Source organism: Anser anser (assembly GCF_964211835.1).
Source record: "Anser anser genome assembly, chromosome: 6".
Classification (NCBI taxonomy): domain Eukaryota; kingdom Metazoa; phylum Chordata; class Aves; order Anseriformes; family Anatidae; genus Anser; species Anser anser.
This window is the reverse complement of record NC_139726.1, coordinates 15,158,085-15,175,329: the sequence shown is the minus strand read 5'-3', so window position 1 is coordinate 15,175,329 and position 17,245 is coordinate 15,158,085. Positions and strand designations below refer to the sequence as shown.

The window sequence follows — 17,245 nt, the reverse complement described above, 5'->3', positions numbered from 1 at the left end:
CTGAGCTCTACCTCTTCAACTTGCCGCTTCCTTTCGGCTCTGCTCTATTTTTGCCTAAATTATTAAAGACTGATGAGGTTTCCAGCCTAGAGGTGGCTGTGTTTCAGTGATGGATGAGTTGATTCTTGTACAGATATAGTAATCAAGGCACTTTTAAACATCTTCGTCATGAAAGGCACAATATAAATGTGAAATATTATTTTGTGCCATGCAGCTGCTCAAATCTGAAATACACATTATGTCTCGGTAATATAGACAGTACTTAAGACTGTTAAATTAAACTATTAAAGCCTATAGAAAAAACAGAGATGACAGAGTGCAAATTAAATCTGAATTATCGTTAACTTGCTGTGCCAGTAGTTTTCAAACACATTCATACTGACCTGGAAGAGAGCAGGGGGAGTGGAACGACATTCCCACCTCCTAATTGGAGTCATTATCTGGGCTTGCTTACCACGCTGCCCACAACAAGGGCACTGCAGGGACAGCAGTGGCACAGGTCGGGCAGAAGGGTGCCCGTGGACCACAAGGGATGCGTAGGGGTGTCGTCAGTGTCCTGCCACCTTTCTGATTCAGAGCCAGGACGTGGCCAGGCAGTCACTTTGCCAGATAGATAGTTTTTAAAGGCGATAAATGACTGCAGGCTCTTTCCTGTGCAGCTGTGCTTGTGAGAAATGCTGGCGTCCCAGGGACGTGCTGCTGCTACCTGCCCTCATCTCTCCACGCTGGCATCCTGGCTTCTTTGGGGGGCCTCGTGGCGACATGACGGTATGTTCTCAGACGCTTTGTCTGGTTCATTTATATCGAGTTGCAAGTGATGAAATTCTCACAGCTTCCTCTGGAAGTTTATCCCTGCCCCAGTCTCTAATAAACACTGCACGCTGCATTTTTAAATTAAGAGTTTGCCTTTGTTTTCCTCGTTTCATTTCTCACGATGGTATCTCCGTGTACCTCTAAAAAATCCCTTTCCATCCTTAATCTTTACAAGCGCTTGCAGGCATGTGGGTATCTATTTGTTGTGAGTCGGGCTCATGCCAATCCATCAGTTTGCATTTTAGAACATTTTTTGACAGCCGAAAGTGATTAATTTTCAAAGCAGACACAACCTTTAATCTGCAGAAAAGGAAACAAACTTTCCTCCTCTCCTTCGCTGATTGAATCTGGAAATGAATGAATGATACCCGACTCAAATGTGTTTCTAAAATAGATTTCATTAAATATAATCGGTCACTGCTGATCATCAAAAGTGTCTTGAAGATTGGCCTATATACGTGTGCGGTACTAAAGTCAGAATGAGCTCAGTGATCGATATTCATCCAACATCTTAATCTGCTCAACAGTATTAAATGGATTTTCCTAACGTCCCCGCAAAGCAGGGAAATAATGTAACTCTTGAGTAGAAATATTAAAGCCAGAGGATAAATGCGATGTCCAAAGCAATGCCAAGCAGCTCCTGACTTGTATCTCTGTACCTGTTGTCCTGCTGTTTGTCATCATCAACCGATGCAGTTACAGCTGGGGAAAGCTCCCAAGTACGGGCGAGAAAACTGTGCTGTGGAAAAATTGGAGGAGACATCTCAGTCTGCCTTCCCCTCCGTGTGCTTAGGTAGTCCCAGACCTGCCAGCTGCTGGTCACCAGTGCCCGCACCAGGACTAAACCTGAGTGTATGAGCAGATCTAGTTCTGACGATAGCTTGTGGGTTTCGTGTCAGTTTTGTATTTGCTTTGTTAGCTGTTTGGGCTCCTCTACAGAGGACAGGAACAGATCTCTGTCCTTAAGTCCATCACTTGCTATACTTCTAAGATATATTTCCTGCTTTGGTGAGGGGCTAAATCTTGCTCCATGAGAAACTAAACTCAGACCTGCAAGTCACTTTACATACTGCTGCACTATAAAAGTCACGCTAGCTCCATATACCTATGCAGTTAGCTCACTAATGGCTACAGGTCCCTGTTCCTCCCCAGACTTGCCGTAGAACATCTTTTGGATTTCCCTGCTGTAAAACTGGAGGGTAACTACCAGTGGTAGTTAGTTAGTTAGTTAATTGGGTTATTTAAGGCAAGGCCTGCTGCTCACCATTTGTCTGCGGCTGGGACTTCTGGAGAGATTTGAATGAATGACCGAGAAAAATCTGAATCATCCAGTCATGCAAATTAAACTATTTCGGTAGTATGAGGGCTACTTTTCCTGATCCATAGTAATTGATGAGGCTCATTATATGTTAATATCACTTCTTTTTTTTTTAATCTTACATGTAATTTACTATAGTGTTGCGGTGTGAAGGTATAATTAAGATTCAGATGGCAATTTCATTCTAGACTGCTCTCTACCGTTGCTTAAATAAAAATTAGCACTTAGGATGATATTTTCTCTGAAGGCAGAAAAAATATTCTTTCTGATACTTCAGATATAAATCCATTCACCCGTAACCAAATTTTCTAATTGTGAAAAATCACAAAACACTACCTCTTACCATCAAGCACTGCCCTGTGCCCCTTCTGAAGGTGCAGCATCCAGGGTTCAGTTCCCAGATGCACGAAACCCGAGACTCTCGTGGTTGCAGCTGTGACCAGCAATCATTTCTTCCACCCCTACGTTAAGGTTTGTTATCAGTGTGCGTGGTGCTGATGCCTACAGGAGCCAGCTACTCCAGGGTCTGCACGACCGAGCTGCTGGTGCTCACTGCCTCGCGTGAACCCACAGGAAATTTCGCTGCAATTTTGCCAGGCTTATTATACATGCACAGGGTTCATCTGAGGCTCACGGTGGGCAAAAAAGACAGGCAGTGAGGGCAGGGAAGGCACGTGTGGGTCTGTCTGGGTGCTCGTGTGATCGCTTTGTGCTGGTGCTCCCTTTCTGACCGCTCTGCAGGCTCTGGTGCTACGTGGGACGTGACGACTGCCTCCCAGCTGACTACACACATTAGCGTACGGCAGGGATGTAGCTCGCTGTTGACAGGAAAGCTTTGGAACATCATAGCATATGAAAAGAGCAAAATGAAATGTTTCTGTAATATAATGCGAGGACAGACAAATGTGGGTGTACATGAAAACATTCAGGCGAGTCTGCTGACATGGGCGGGAGGAGGGGAAGAAGGGAGTTGCTGTGTTTTTGTAAAGCAAATAAAAGAGTCACCGCTCAGGTAGTAGCAATTTCTGAAGCGGAAGGCAAAATCTCATCTTTTTTTTTTTTTTTTTTTTGTAGCAATCTTTTTGAAGCAATCGTTTTGTCGCTGTTTCATTTAGGCTGACATCAGGTGCTTTATGAGCTGCATTTCAAAGGTTTGCTTTTCTGCCGGCTGCTTGAAGAGAGCCAGGACCGGCGCGTGGAGCACCGTGCCCTGTACGGTTTGAGCTGCAGGGGCCTGGCAGCAGCATTGCTCCCTGCGAGGCCCTGTTGCCCCAGGACCCACGCCACCAGGAGCAGAGGGAGAGGTAGAATTGGGCCCTTTCTTCCCTTGCACAAGGACCAAGAGCAGTGGTGGGGCTCAGCCTGAGCTGCGCCCAGCTTCTGGCCAAGCCGTGGCAAGGTGATGGAGCAGGGACACACGAGAGGAAGGAAGAGGTGGGAGTTTGAGTACTTGTGTAGGAGACAAGAGCTTCTTCATCATCCTGCTCTGCAGTGGGGAGCTCTGCGTAAAATCACTGAGCATCTGTGTGGCTCAGTTTCCCCTCCTGTAATTTGGAGGAGATCTTTCCCAAAGCCACTGTGAAAATGATTACATTGCAGCGATGCTGTGCTGAGGGACCATAGGAGTGCCTCAGAGAGACAGCCTTCTGTCTGGCAGATGCTTTAAAGACGGAAAAAGAAATGCAAAGATCTGGCTTCGCTTCGCACCATGTGGAAACGCAGGATGTGTCTTTCAGAAAGGAATTTATCGCCGCGTTGTAGTTTTGAAGGACTGCAAGTGGTGTGGCTCAGACTCTCCCCCGGCGTAACTGCATCTCGTGTGCCGTACGTGATAGCGGGAGGTTTGTGTTGCCTGTCCACGTAGGTAGCGGAGGTGGGAGCATGCTGTCTCTGCGCCATGTGCTGCACTGTAATGCACGTTTTGGAACCGGGCCTGTTTTTAATGTATTGTACCTTCTCCTCAGCGGCTTCCTGTCTAATTCTGTGTGCTAACCCCGAAATGAGCAACCCTCACAGCAGCTGTGAGGGAATTTTTGTATGTTCTCGACAAAGACCCTCCGAGGAATTTCCTTATTAACCAGCCGAGCTATCAAAAGCGCCTTTTCCTGCCAAAAAGGGCAAAAAGCGCAGAGATACGAATACATGTTTGGTGAAATCCCGTTGTACTGTAACAAGACCAGGCCCTGGTAGGAAACCTCGTGCTGGTGCCTGCTGCAACGAGAGTCAAAATAATACTCAGCAGCCTGGAGCATGAAACCTTTCTCATCTTCGCTTTGGCCCTTTCCAGGCACGCCGGTACCTGGGACGTTGCTGGTGGGTACTGCTGCCCCTAGAGCTGAGCTGGGCTGGGGGTGTTTGTAGGGCATCTTGGCAGCCCTTCTTGGACAAACGCTAATTTGGGAGGTTGGGGGGTGTTGTTTCAGCCTTCGGTGCATTTCAGTCTTGGTCTTGGGGAGAGAAAATACCAAACTCCCTTGTAGGATAACAGGTAAGGCTTACCACAAGGTGCGTCTCTAACTTTTGGTCACTGAGTAGACCAGAGCAGGACTTTTTGGCCTGGAAAAGAGATGGACTAAGTGGGCACGTGGTGGAGGTTCAGCAGGCGGGATGCAGGCGAGGACGGAGGAAAGAAGAGGAAGGATTTGGCTCCAGTGAACACATCAAGTCAGTGTTTTGCTTGCTGTGTTGTGTTACAGCTAATCTAAAGGAGCGTTGCTTAGATGATTGCTGTTGGAGGGAAAATGTGTGAGAAGACTGGAGCCGGGGGGGATGGTGGAAGAATTGGCCTAGAAAAGTTCTGGGACTAGGCATGAGAGAAGCAGAAAGAGGCAGAACTCGCCTTCTCGAGAAGAAGGGAGCAAAATGATCTGATTTGGGTCAGAGGATGGCATTAAGGAGAAATACTGTGTCTGAGTGGCAGATGAACTGATCACATGAATTAAGACTATTCATTTCAGTGGTAGCATGAAAATGTGCTATCTGCTTTTATTCCATCTCAGCCTGATTTTGGCCATTTTTATTCCGTCAGTGCCGGAGGGTGTCCTTTAATGCGGCCCTCTTGTACAGAATTCAGGAGCAGGGATCTTTTCTGGATCTGAGTCTTTCCATTATGTTATTTCTCTCCTAAGGGAGCGAAATTGATTCCCAATAAGGCAGCTGGTTGATTTTTCAGATTCTAGCACTTGCCTATTTGTTTGGCCTTCTGGTTTTCCATTTAACAGGTTGCTCTCCCTGGCCCACCTGTAAATGACTTCCACCCGGTCTGCAGGGACGGACGGCAGCTCCCCGGCCGGGCTGTTGCCCACTGCACCCCTTCTCCAAGGCTTCCCACCTTGTGGTTGGATACGAAAGCTAATGAAAAGCATCGTGTCTCCCTTCCCTTCTTCAGATTTGATTTTTATTCACTTTGTCCCTGTCTGTCAGGACTGGATGAGTGGAAAAGGAAGGGGAGTCGCTGGAACTCTGACCCGAGTCCACTCTGCTTCACTCTCCCTTATCCCCCTGAGTAAATCGAGCGCTTTTTTCATACCCCTGCATTTTCCGTATGCATTTTTTTTCCACCCATCGTAGGCTTTTGTTCTTGTTGCCTCGACTCCTTTTGGCGCTGGGAGATCTACAGCCTTGAGGCATTTCCTATTTTAGTGAGGATGTTTGGCAGTATTAAACATCAAAGCACAATCTAGGCCGACAGCGCAACGCGTACCTTGATATTTCTTGTTTATTCCTGATTAATGTTCACACACTCGAGCCAGCCCATTCCAAGCTAGAACATTTTTTTCTCTGTCTCTGACCATCGCAAACTCTTCCTTTTATGTAGAGGGGAAAATGTGTTTTCCTCCTGCTTTTTCGAGGCACTCGGTAGCAATCCAGAGGCTGGGCTTGGAAGCCGGCTGATAACTTTGCTTGTAACACACAGGGCTGAACAAGACAAAGTCTATTCCCCAGAGCTGCTTTGGTTGTGCAGCACTAGGCATTTGTTTGTGAATGATGCAAATTCTGCGCAGATGAAAAAGTGAGCGTGGCTGCATCTGGTATCCATTGCAATTCTTAAATACTTTTCTGAAGATAACTTTTGTTCAGCAGGAAGCCAGTTATTTGGCACACCGTGTCCTTCTTGTGGGTAGTACGTCCCTACAGGACTCCAGGAGGCTACTGGCAAAACAATTAAGGGTGCATATTTTAAGCAGTGTTTTCGAGAGAGAGTTGCAACTCTCCGTACGTGTTAGGAGAATAGGAGCTGCCGTGCCAGGTGATACTGGCAATCCTTCCTCTCCGATGTGCTGCCAGTGATGGTATTCGATGCTGGATGCTTTAGGGAAGAGGCAAGAAACCATGGTGTGGCATAAGGGAGCTTCCTCTTACACCCGTCGGAGCAGGCTGCTGCCCTGAAGCGTGACGAGGTAGCTGAGACAGTGACACGTCGCTCGTGGCTGACGTCTGAAGTGAGCTGTCAGTGCTGCAGAACAGGGCAGAGCTGGAAGCAAAGGCAGCTGGCGTGGTGTGGTGTGCCTTGGCCAAGTGTGGTGCCAGGGAAGGTCGGGGTGAGTTGAAGTGGGACAGTGGAAAGTCTCAATTTTCGTTACGTTTAGCACATACAAGCCGTACAGCCTAGTCCTTGCCTTTAATTGCATAAATTAAATAAGTGATTTGTGCAAGCCCATAGGCAGATATTACAATAATGCGTGTCGTAATTTGCTTGGCATAAAATAACACTTTGCTCTTGAGTTCTTATGGTCTATCATGAAGCAGCACAGACTTGTGAGCCTCTGAGCTACCATAGAACCTGAATGAAAAATAGGTGCAGTTTTTCCTCATTACTTAACTAACCTGATTCTGCTTTCAGCTTTGCTGTTTTCCTCTATGAGAGTGGCTGGGATTCTGCTCTTTTTCCCCATATACTTGAGCCAGCAGAGCGATCGCTCAGTTTGATCTCCTAACAATGTGGGAGACTGGGGCCACTCGACTTCCTGTAATTTCATGACCCACCACCTACCGAACGGAGAAGTAACACCGAAATGCTGCAGGCTTCAATATGTAGGATGTCAGCATCGGTCTGGAATATCCTGCCTGGAGAGCGTCAGGCGCGAGCACTGCCAACCCTGACATCACCCACCCAGGGAGGCTGCGCCGTGTCAGTTGTTCTGGCAGGTGGTTCCTGGAGAACAAAGAGAGATTAAATATCCCCAAGAATTTTATTCTGCTGCAGAAAACATTAGTAAAAAGAACTTTTGTAGAGGGTTGGTGCGTTACTTGCTGGCTGGCTGGGTAATGACGGGGCGCCGGGTTCCTGGCCGGGTTCGTCAGGGCGGGAGGCAGAGACGTGGCACAGTGGGGAGGGGGGAGGCTCTCGTGCTGAGATGAGGGCTCTTGCTGGAGAAAGGCCTGTGCGTGATGCAGGGGCACGGCAGCTTTAGCCGTGGTTCCATGGACACATCCATTTTCCTCCAGCGCTGTGGTGTGGCAGCCAATTTCACACCGCTGCCGCAGGCACAAGGAGGACGTCGCTGCCCAGGCAGGTTCATGGGCGCTGCGATTCCACCTCTTGCTCTCTGCAGAAAGTAATCAGCTTGACTTGGGGGTTGCTTTTCTTCTGTTGCGCTTCAAAGCTTCAGCACAACTCCTATGTGCGGATATGAAACACTCCCCTGTAGTAAACTGTTAATGCTTGTTGCCCTCTACATTGGACTCTGTGTTCTGGTTTTCCAGGAACTTTGCTGTTTGGGGGATCTGTGTTAGTAAAGCTGCAGCAATGCAGACGACAACTTGTGCTGAATTGCCAGAGACTGAGTAGTAAATCTGGTGACTAAGCTGTACTGATGTCTGTGCTGTCCCAGCTCGGCTGCTTTCCTTTCTGGATGTTGCTGGATGCTTTTGTCTAAACTGTGCTGCAAACACTCATAGCTGGATTAGAGTCTGTGGTGGTGGTAGCACCCATCCTTTGCAACCTGTTTTGGATGCAAAATGATTCTTGAAAATATAAAAAAAGCAGCTTTCAAAATGGAAGGAAAAAGAATAGAACAGAGAAAGAAGAAAAGGAAATGAAAAGAATGTACCCAGATCAGCTGCATGCACAGTTTTTCACCTCTCTCAGAAGAGAATGGTAAATCTTCCTTCCTCTGCAATTCCAAGCTGATGACTTGCTCTGGGATCTCTGATTTACCTGAATATCCTCTCTTATGCTGAAATCAGTCTTTAAATGCTGCTTATGCACTCTGCTTGCAGTTGAAAATCCGATGCCATTTTAACATTTCATCTACTGTCTTTAGTCCATTGAACAGAAATAATGGGAAGAAGATAGAGTGATAAAGAAAAACACCAATGGGAAGTAGAATGAAAACTGATTGATGAGACATAATAGAGTTAAGCAACAGATGTTGAGCACCACTAACTGACTGTCTTATTATATTCTTCCAAAGGCTCATCTCCCCCGACCCTCACAGGCCGAGCGCTCCGGGTGTGTGTACTGCAAGTCAATGCAAATCGGAGGCAAAACATTTGCCCATAGATTTACAAGGAGCTTTGCAGTCTGACAGTGGTGGCATGAATGCCAGCCTGATCTGATCTATTAGTGCGGTTGCGTCTAACCTCCCTAGCCTTTTAAACAGGGAAAAACAGCAGCTCTAAGTGGCTGCGAGGTTTCAATTACATTTACGCCCTAGAGGGACACAGCGGTGACCTGGTGCTGATGGATTTATGAGTATGTTATCTGACAGGAAGGCGGGCTTAAAAACAATTGGTGCAACACATGCTTAGTTATTACATTAAACTACTTCCCTTGGCTTGGACGTCTCTATTTTTCTCCCCTACGCGGGCTCAGGTAGTCCAGGGGATTCCTACCATTGATATGAAGATTATTTTCTCATAGTTGTTGCAGAAATCTAAATCACAACTAAAGTAATTTGAGACATTAAAAAAAACAACACACCAACATTTGAATCATCAGCGTGTTGAGAAGCCTTTTACTTCAGATGCTTTCTTAAAAGCTGAGAGGATTATTTTCTCCGACTAGTCTGTGCAGGAGGATTTCAAAAAGGAAGAGTTAGGTTTTTATGAACACTCTTACATTTAAATCCTTAGAATAGACATGTTTCTTTGATATATCGTCTTGTCTGTATTATATCTACAAGAGCTTGGTTTATTTATTTGGAAGCCATAGAAGATTATTCTTGAAAGTTAAGAATTGCTTTCCTTATTGCTCTGGAGCTTTTTATTCTCTTTCGGGACCAATCACTATCAGACAAAGAATTAAATATTGATGGGAAGTAATTAAAACAGTTTAAATGGGCTGAAAAATACACAATTGTCATGAGTATGAAAGTGTTCAAATTAAATAATAATATTTCAGCATTCTCTAGTATGTCACAAGCCTACATGTGTACTTTTCAGCGCAAAACAACTGCCATGTGTAATGGCCTCAGTTTTACTGATGTATTCACCGTTAATCTATGTGTGAAGACTACTAAGCATTTTTTAATTAACTTATGTCAAACGTCGCATAGCAGTACATCAACGAGAACTTACAAGAAGAACAAATCTCCATTCAGCTCAGATCAATACATGCACATAATTCATTACACCTGTACCGAAATATCCTACCAAGACACCTTAACTCTGACCCATGAGGCTCTGCAGACAGCAGATGTCTATTTTAATAATTATTGCCGTAACGGGGATGAGTAGGAATATTCCCTCGGCTGCTCGTGCGCACTGTAGTGCTTAATGGCACCTACCTGTACCGATCTGCTTGCATTGAACTGGGTAAGTTACCTCTTGCAGAGTTGAGAGCTGAGCCAGGTGTTCCAGCTGTACCAGCCCCGCTTAACATCCTCTCTGGTGTCGTAACAGCGTAGTGGAAGTGAATGGCATGGACCTGGGCTTTGGATTCATCTGAAGGGGTCTTTTTTCTTCAGCAGACCCTGTTTTTGCCTTTTCAGCTCCTCAGAGCCTGTCTACCACGCAGTGCCAGTGCACAGCTATATGCAAGTTTATGAATTTGGATCCTTTCAGCAGCATTAAGGCCCAAATACTCTAAGGCATGTTCTGTAGCCGTGCTCCATTCTGCAGGTGGTGTAAGGATATCTGTAGCCGGAGCAGGGATTCCAGGGCAGATCAGCCCTAAGCTGGGAGGAGCTCCTCACTTGAGTTGGTCAGACTGAAAAACATGATTGGGCTACCCAAGAGAAGGTGGCATTGCAAGATTTTATCTTTGTATTCCATTAAAAACTGCATGTTGGGGAAGAAAAGAGCCCCAGTACTACCCATTGCCTAACACATTTGACACCACTGTATCTGTCTTGCTACCACTTTGTCATGGCCATTCGCTTTCTCCTCTAGTGGAGGATGAAGTGGTCAAGTCCGTGACAGTCTCAGCTGGTTCAGCCATTCCTGAGTGCCAACACTGCAGTTCTTGCAGCAGCCTGGGTGCCAACACTGCCAATACTTAGCAAGTGAAGGGCTTTCTGCTTGTGAGTTAGCAGTCTGCTGCCTGGAGCAAGTGACTGAAGAGGTCCGGGCATGGATATTTTGTGATGAGAGCTCACCAGCAGTGCTGCAGCAAGAGGAGGGGAGATGTGAAGAAATCAGACAATTATGTGGGCTTTATCTCCTAGTTGCACAGAAAGTAGTTTGACGTAGCCAACTACTTTGCTGCATAGCAAAATTTTCCTCTTAGCAGTCTGTGCATGGATCAGTCAGGGACATAATGTCTGCTTTCATATTTTTTCCTTATTCCCATTGCCTATCAGGTGGTCACTGAGGTACAAGGACAAGGAAGTTTAAATGTGCAAACAGCCAATAGCGAGCGGCTCTTTCAAAACTCACCGCCTTGGTAGAGCTGTGCCGTAGCAGCATTTCCAGTCCATTTTCTGTAGCTGACCCCGCTGCCAACCCTACTGAAGGAAACAAACCAGCTTGGGACACACAGGAGCATGTACCTTACCCATCCCTACAGCTCTTAGCAGTAGCCTCGTGGTGCATAAACCAATGGACTGTCTACCTGGTGATGAGGAAGATACGAAGCCTGGGATTTTCACTTTGCTGTTTGGTTCCCATTAGAAACTCGTGTGACCTCCCTGGGGCTGCCAGGTTAGTGGCAATAGCGCATTTTACTGAGCATGTTTGGCAAGGAGAGCTTTTATTTTGTACTTTCCTGTCTGACAGATGGTTTTTGGTTGAAGCAGGGGTGGAAATTCCCCACAGTAGTTACAGGGAGACTTGGCCACATCCACTGGCATTAATTATAATAATTGTCCTTCGTAATTAGCCGCGTGCCAGAGCTGGAGGCACAACATCACGTCTCTGCTGACTCCGTCTGATTTCGGGTCCTTTTGCGGCTTGCTCTCCCACAACTGGGAAGCAGGTTGTTTGGGCTAGAATTAGAGTCGTAGGTAGGCAGCAGCTGCTCTTGAGCTTTTTTATATGCTAGTTGGATGTGTGAGATCAAATTGTTTTTGTTCATTTAGCAGCCTGTTCAATGGAGGGGGAAGAACAACGCGAGCCTCAGTAACTGCTAGCATCCTGTTCTGACAGTGGCTCTGCCTGCGGATGACACTGAAGGTTATTGATGGCTCTAAATGATCCGTTCCTGTTCCACTGCAGAAGTAGGAATCAGCCCTACATGTACCTACTTCTGCAGGGAAACCTTTACTCGTTGCGTGTTGTACCAGCCTGTGCTGGTGGCGTTTGATTTGCCCTGAACTTGGTGTAAGCATTTACTCAGCAAACACAATATTACTGAAATTATGCAGGAATTTTCTGCCTTGTAATTTAAACCTGGAGCTGGCCACACTGCCAAGACTCTTGTATTTAACGTATAAGCCTGTGTACAAAAAGGAGGGCTTTTGTCTGAGCCCCGAACCCTGGTGATGGTGGAGTACACAGGCATCCCTGCTTCTTTAGTGGGGTCCCACACTATCTGGGTTGGCACAGAGGTAGTCTGAAGCCTAGCAACTTCTCCTAAAAGGATTTCACATCAGTGGGAACAAGGGATTTACGGGGTACCTCTTATGCAGAAGTGATAATCTCCACTAGAAAGCGTGAATACTACAGGTGGGTTACTGCGGCTGGGCTAACACCAGTCACGTGGAGAGCAAACTTGGGAAGATAGGGCTTACACTGCTTCATTTTCCTCTTAAACTTAATCTTTCACACCACACACAGTCATAACAGGCTACGAAGGGCAGAACCACGCTGCAGTTCCTACGGCAGCAGGCCTGTAATGTCCTCCACGTGTGTACTGCACTCGGTCGTGTCTGCAGTGCTGCAAATCTTCAGTGTACTTCACCCTGAGATCTCAAAGCATTTCACTAACCCAAGTGACTGAGGTCTTTCGATATGGTGGATAGGCAATGTGAGCACCATGTTATCAAAAAGAGAGTTAGTCTTTAGAGAGCTTACAAGAATTTCCCAGGCTGTGCTAAGATTGAAATCCCGAATTGTTGCCTGCCAGTCCTGCCCCTTGCCATCGGATCCACACCAGGGAGCCAGCTGGGAGAAAGGATGTGCTCCTGCTCCTGTCGGTGGCCTCGGACGGAGTTACAAGGGTGCGGGTCTGGCTCCAACAACACTGTGTACAAAGTGGTGTTTCCCGTTCAGGATGCGGCACCAACGCAGTATTGAAGTGAAATCCAATTTGTGTCAAGCAGCCTTGACAATGTAGGTACGGCACCGACGCCGTAGTGAGTGAACAGGTAACCAACCGTGCTGAGCTTCGAGACGGAGGCTTTCCAGAGACACTCCTATGCAGTATGTTAGGAGCCCTGGATGACAACACGATTAACTTCTCATTGGCAAACAAAGTTATTCCACTTTGTCTGGAGAGGAAACACGAGGTGGCTGCCCAGTCGGAATTGCGAAAAGAAATCCATGCTCATTGTGCTCAGCTAGGTCTTTTAGGAATAACAACAAAATCAGTTTCTTTTTCTTTCTGGCTTCACGTCAAGTCAAGGCTGACACCAGGGATGGATCTGACTCGTTGCTCAGCTCAGCCTGGGGACGTGGGAGCAGAACTTGCAGCTTACTCTGGCGCCTAAACCCAAACTTCCCGAGAAAGCGAGAAAATCTGCATTTCCCTCCTGCATCGCGTGCATCAAATCACTTCAGCTTATGATATTGTATTACATTATTAAAGCTAAACTCCAAGGGAGCAGGTGGCCCTGTGATGTTATTTCACCTCTCAAGTCTGTTGGCAAATCTGTCATCTTCACGTCAAGTGAGAATGAATTTTGGTGGCTGCAGTCTGGGGGATTTTCAAAAGCAGGGAGTTAGTAGTGGTAATGGCTATTAACGTTAAATGTTTGCTTTGTGTTCAAAGGAGTTGGCTGTGATGTGTAGTCACACTACAGTGTGGCTGTGGTCACTGTAAAGAGAGGAAAAGATGCAGCATTTTCTCTGAAGACCTACAATTCCCAAACCATTTTGAAAGTTTGGGAGAGCTGGGATTATCACGCCTTTAAACTGCAGGGGATTTGTCTATGTCCTAGCATGGAGGGCTATTCTGCGGGCTCAACCCAAGGAGAAGTCATGGACAGGAGCAGGAAATCCTTACTTGGTGCCTGTCTGCACTGTGCGTAGGTTAAACCCACTCCAAATTGAAAAGAAAAATTTGAATAGAAAGAAACCCCATATCCAGTGTTCTCAGTATTCAAGGAAAAAAAGAAAAAAAAAAAACACGGGAAAGAATCTGCATCTCAATCTCATCGTTGTGTTAAAGGAGATGTACTGAATTTGCAGAATGGCTGCAGCAAGTTGTGAATAATGTATGAAAGGGAAAAATTGCTTCCCTGTGCACAGAGAGAATGCAAACAGCTGTGCTGCTTGCTGCGTGCTGGTTGCAGACACCGGCATCGCTGGGGACCCACGGAGAGTGTAGCAAATCCCGAGTTCCCAAGTTGAGTTTCCCCTCCTGCTCTGGCACCAGGCCTTAAAAAAGAGTTTAAAATGACTTTTATTGCTTATAATTAATTTTTGTTCCTTTTCTCTTTTTTTTTTCCCTCTTCTATTGGGCAACTGGCCAGATGGAGGGAGGGAGAGGGGGATGAGAAACATACACAAAGAGGCCAAATAAGGGAACGTGAGTCTAAATACATTATAGCTAATGTGTTTTTTTTTCTTTTTAGAGCTCAACCTTCTCTTTTTTGATGTTGTTCTGTGTTTACTGTTAATGAGAGATAAGGATTAATAAGCCTGGCAAAAGCCAGTGTCTTCTGGTGCTACAAACCAAACCTTGATTTCTCTCGCCTCTACCCACCGCTCAGGTATTTGCTGTAACCTGCTCTGGTAGGCCAAGTCAGAATCTGGTCAAACACCACATTTGTGCTTCAGTGCATCCAGGTCAGACTTGCAGAAGGTTTTTTTTTTTTCTGTCTTGATTGCAGCGGGCCAGAAAATGAGACTAGTGCCAAGTTATGTGGCAGCTTTATGGTGGTGGTTAAGGTTTAAGGCCAGCAGGACATTGCACTTTAAAAGGGTCACCAGTCTTTTTCAGAAGGTTATCTGAACTCTCGTCTTTGGAAAAAAAAAAAAGGGGGGGGGAATGAAGACAAGCTCATTATTTACATAGCTTTCATTTAAATTCAGCTTTGAATCCTACAGTCTGAATTTAAACAGATGAGCGAATAGCAAAACACAACTCGAAGAGCTGTCCCTCATTGCCAGGGGAACCTTTTGTCTGGTGTGGAGAAGAAAACACAGACAATTAGTCATTTTTATGCTTTCAAAGCATTGGTTTGATGGTGCCAAACTTTTTCTTTTTCTTTTTTGAGAGCGAGATCTCGTCTACTTCAGCTATCTGCCACTCTGCTTTATGATGTTTCTAGGGCAACTGGCATCTTCGTGGAGAGCCACCAGCCGGCGTTCCCTGCGCTCAGACGGCTGCTCCTGGTGGCTCCTTTCCCTTCAGCACTCGCAGATAGCTCACAGCTCAACGGCCACAGCTCCATTTCTAAAGTCACAGCAGCTAAGTTATGGTTATGATTACTTACGAGCACAGGTGAATGATTTCTCGTGTTGGATTTTTGCAAGGCTGATGGTTAGGAAGGCTTCAGCTTTCTCCTCTGTCAGGTTGCTTCATAGGCAAGGGACCTTGACCAAGAATATTCCTTGTAACTCTCTTGAACTTTGCTGGGAGTAGCATTAGCTTCACTGCTCTGGAAAAATGGATCTGTCTTGGCCTGGGCTTCTCGTCTGCAGAACAGGAGAGGTGAAAGGGAAAGGCAGTGGGAGGAAAGAGCTCTGGGATGGGGCTGCAGAGCGGGCGACCTTCTGCAGACTGCCTGTGGAATTGCTTCTGTCAAAGACTGTGGATCTCAGAAACCTGGTACAGGGTGATTGGTATCGTAGGACCTGGTCCTGAAAGGAGGGGAGCCGTTTCCTGGCTAAAGCAGACGCGAACCTTTGCTCTCCAAGCCCACAGCCTGGGGGAAGTTCAGGGGGATGCTGTGATTGCGTCACTGTTTTAAAACATTTTCTTGTGAAATCTGATCATTTTATCATTCTGTGTAAGCCGTGTGGATAGTGGTAGAGAGATGCCGAGGAAGCTGCACCGCAGCTGAGCGCAGTCAAAACAAGAGGCAGGGAGTTGCGCTGATGTATTCACAGAGACGTTCCCCTGTGCATCAATTTTGTGTTCCAGTGGTGGCTGAAAGCTCTTTGACAGCACTTTTAGTCTGGGGCTTGTGTGTTTGAAAAGCATCTAGCATGTTGGTGGCAGCTATTTAGGAAGCAGCATCCTTCATTGCCCATTGTTATCCTTCTCCCTGCACTGTTGGCTGTGCCGAGGCCGAACAGCGTTGCTCATTCAGATCACCTCCTGGTTTTCAGGCCAGAATGCCCCAAAGAGGTTTGCTGGCTCAGTGGCTAGCCAAGGGTAAATGGGCACCGTGCTTTCCACCAGACCTCTCTGAGGTGGTAAAGGGGCAAGGAAGTGCAGAGTTTGCTGTTGAAAATAACTGAGAAAGTTACTTTTAATGCTTGCACTTACAGCTGGAGCCTGTTTGCTAACACCATCCACCCAGCCACTAATGCTTCCCCTTCCCTGATGAGTGTCCATTTTCAGCTGCTGGCTTGGTGCAAGAATATCATGAATAGGATTTGTTATTTATTAGCTGCGGTAATGTGGCACATAGGAGTTGCGTTACGCTGGGCACAGTACAAACACATTTATTTAGACTGGTGTGAAAATTACTAATGAGAAAAGATGGCTGGCCAAAGCTCTAGGCGTCCTGACACCTCGGAATAAAACAATGACATCCCAACTGTGTTTAAAGTGATGATTCCAGCAGAAACTCAGCCAGCTGCTTCCAGAAACTCCTACAGCATACCATTAGCCTTCTCTAAATAGTCTATAAAACAGAAGACTTGACAAATGTTAGGAGATGGTCTTTACCCTGAAGTGTTTACAGTCCAAAGCCTCCATCCTTCAGATAAGTGTCTGCTTATGTGATGATGTCCAGTGAGAAGACGTTGTTACTTGTCTTCTTTAAAATTATGCGTGTCTCTGGATGGCAAGAGCAGAAATCAAAGGGGGATGAAAGGAAAACTCTTATTTACTTAAAAAGAAAGAAAAGTTGAAGACTTAAGCTGAAAGGACTTGCCTGAGGCCCTACAGAAAGTCAGTGGCAGAGCCCAGAATAGAAGCCAGATGTTCCAAGTCTGTGACAATCTGCTTTAACAAGAATCTAACAGCGAGATGTTTTCCTTCAAAGTCTGTTTTCACCTCCCTTTTGAATTATCTTTTGGTCCTCTTTTTATTTTTATTTTTTAAAGGATATCTAAAGAATGCCATGGGAGTTTCAAACAAAGATAATGCTTTGAGGAAGCCAAGCTTTGGGGTATTTGCTTGTGTTCTGATTTACTCTGAGCAAGGGGAGCTGCTCTGATTCTAATTCTTAGGCAGGAGCCTCAAAGATTGCGAGAGTCTATAAATATTTGCTTTATTTGCAGTGAAGAGTACAGGAAGTTCTGCGTTAGCCTAATTTAGGCTTCAATATAGGCTATTTATGTACTACCTCCTGGGACCACCTCTGATTACTGAAAGAGTGACCTTATTGGAAACCAACAAGTAGGTCTGCACTTAATTATGAAGGACTCAGAGCTCGCTGCGGAGCCCTAACAAAG

General features: G+C 46.2%; 1 protein-coding gene across 7 annotated transcripts in view; it reads left to right on the top strand.

Moving 5' to 3' along the window:
* SEMA5B (semaphorin 5B) overlaps positions 1-17,245 on the top strand; it is a 261,572-nt gene that overhangs the window by 89,964 nt on the left and 154,363 nt on the right. The window contains exon 1 of one of the 7 annotated variants that reach the window (XM_083841545.1): positions 1-17,245. This exon is cut by the window's left edge and continues 15,981 nt beyond it. The exons of the other annotated variants lie outside the window; for them this stretch is intronic. The gene's annotated coding sequence lies outside the window, so the exon portion shown is untranslated. 7 annotated transcript variants of the gene reach the window in all.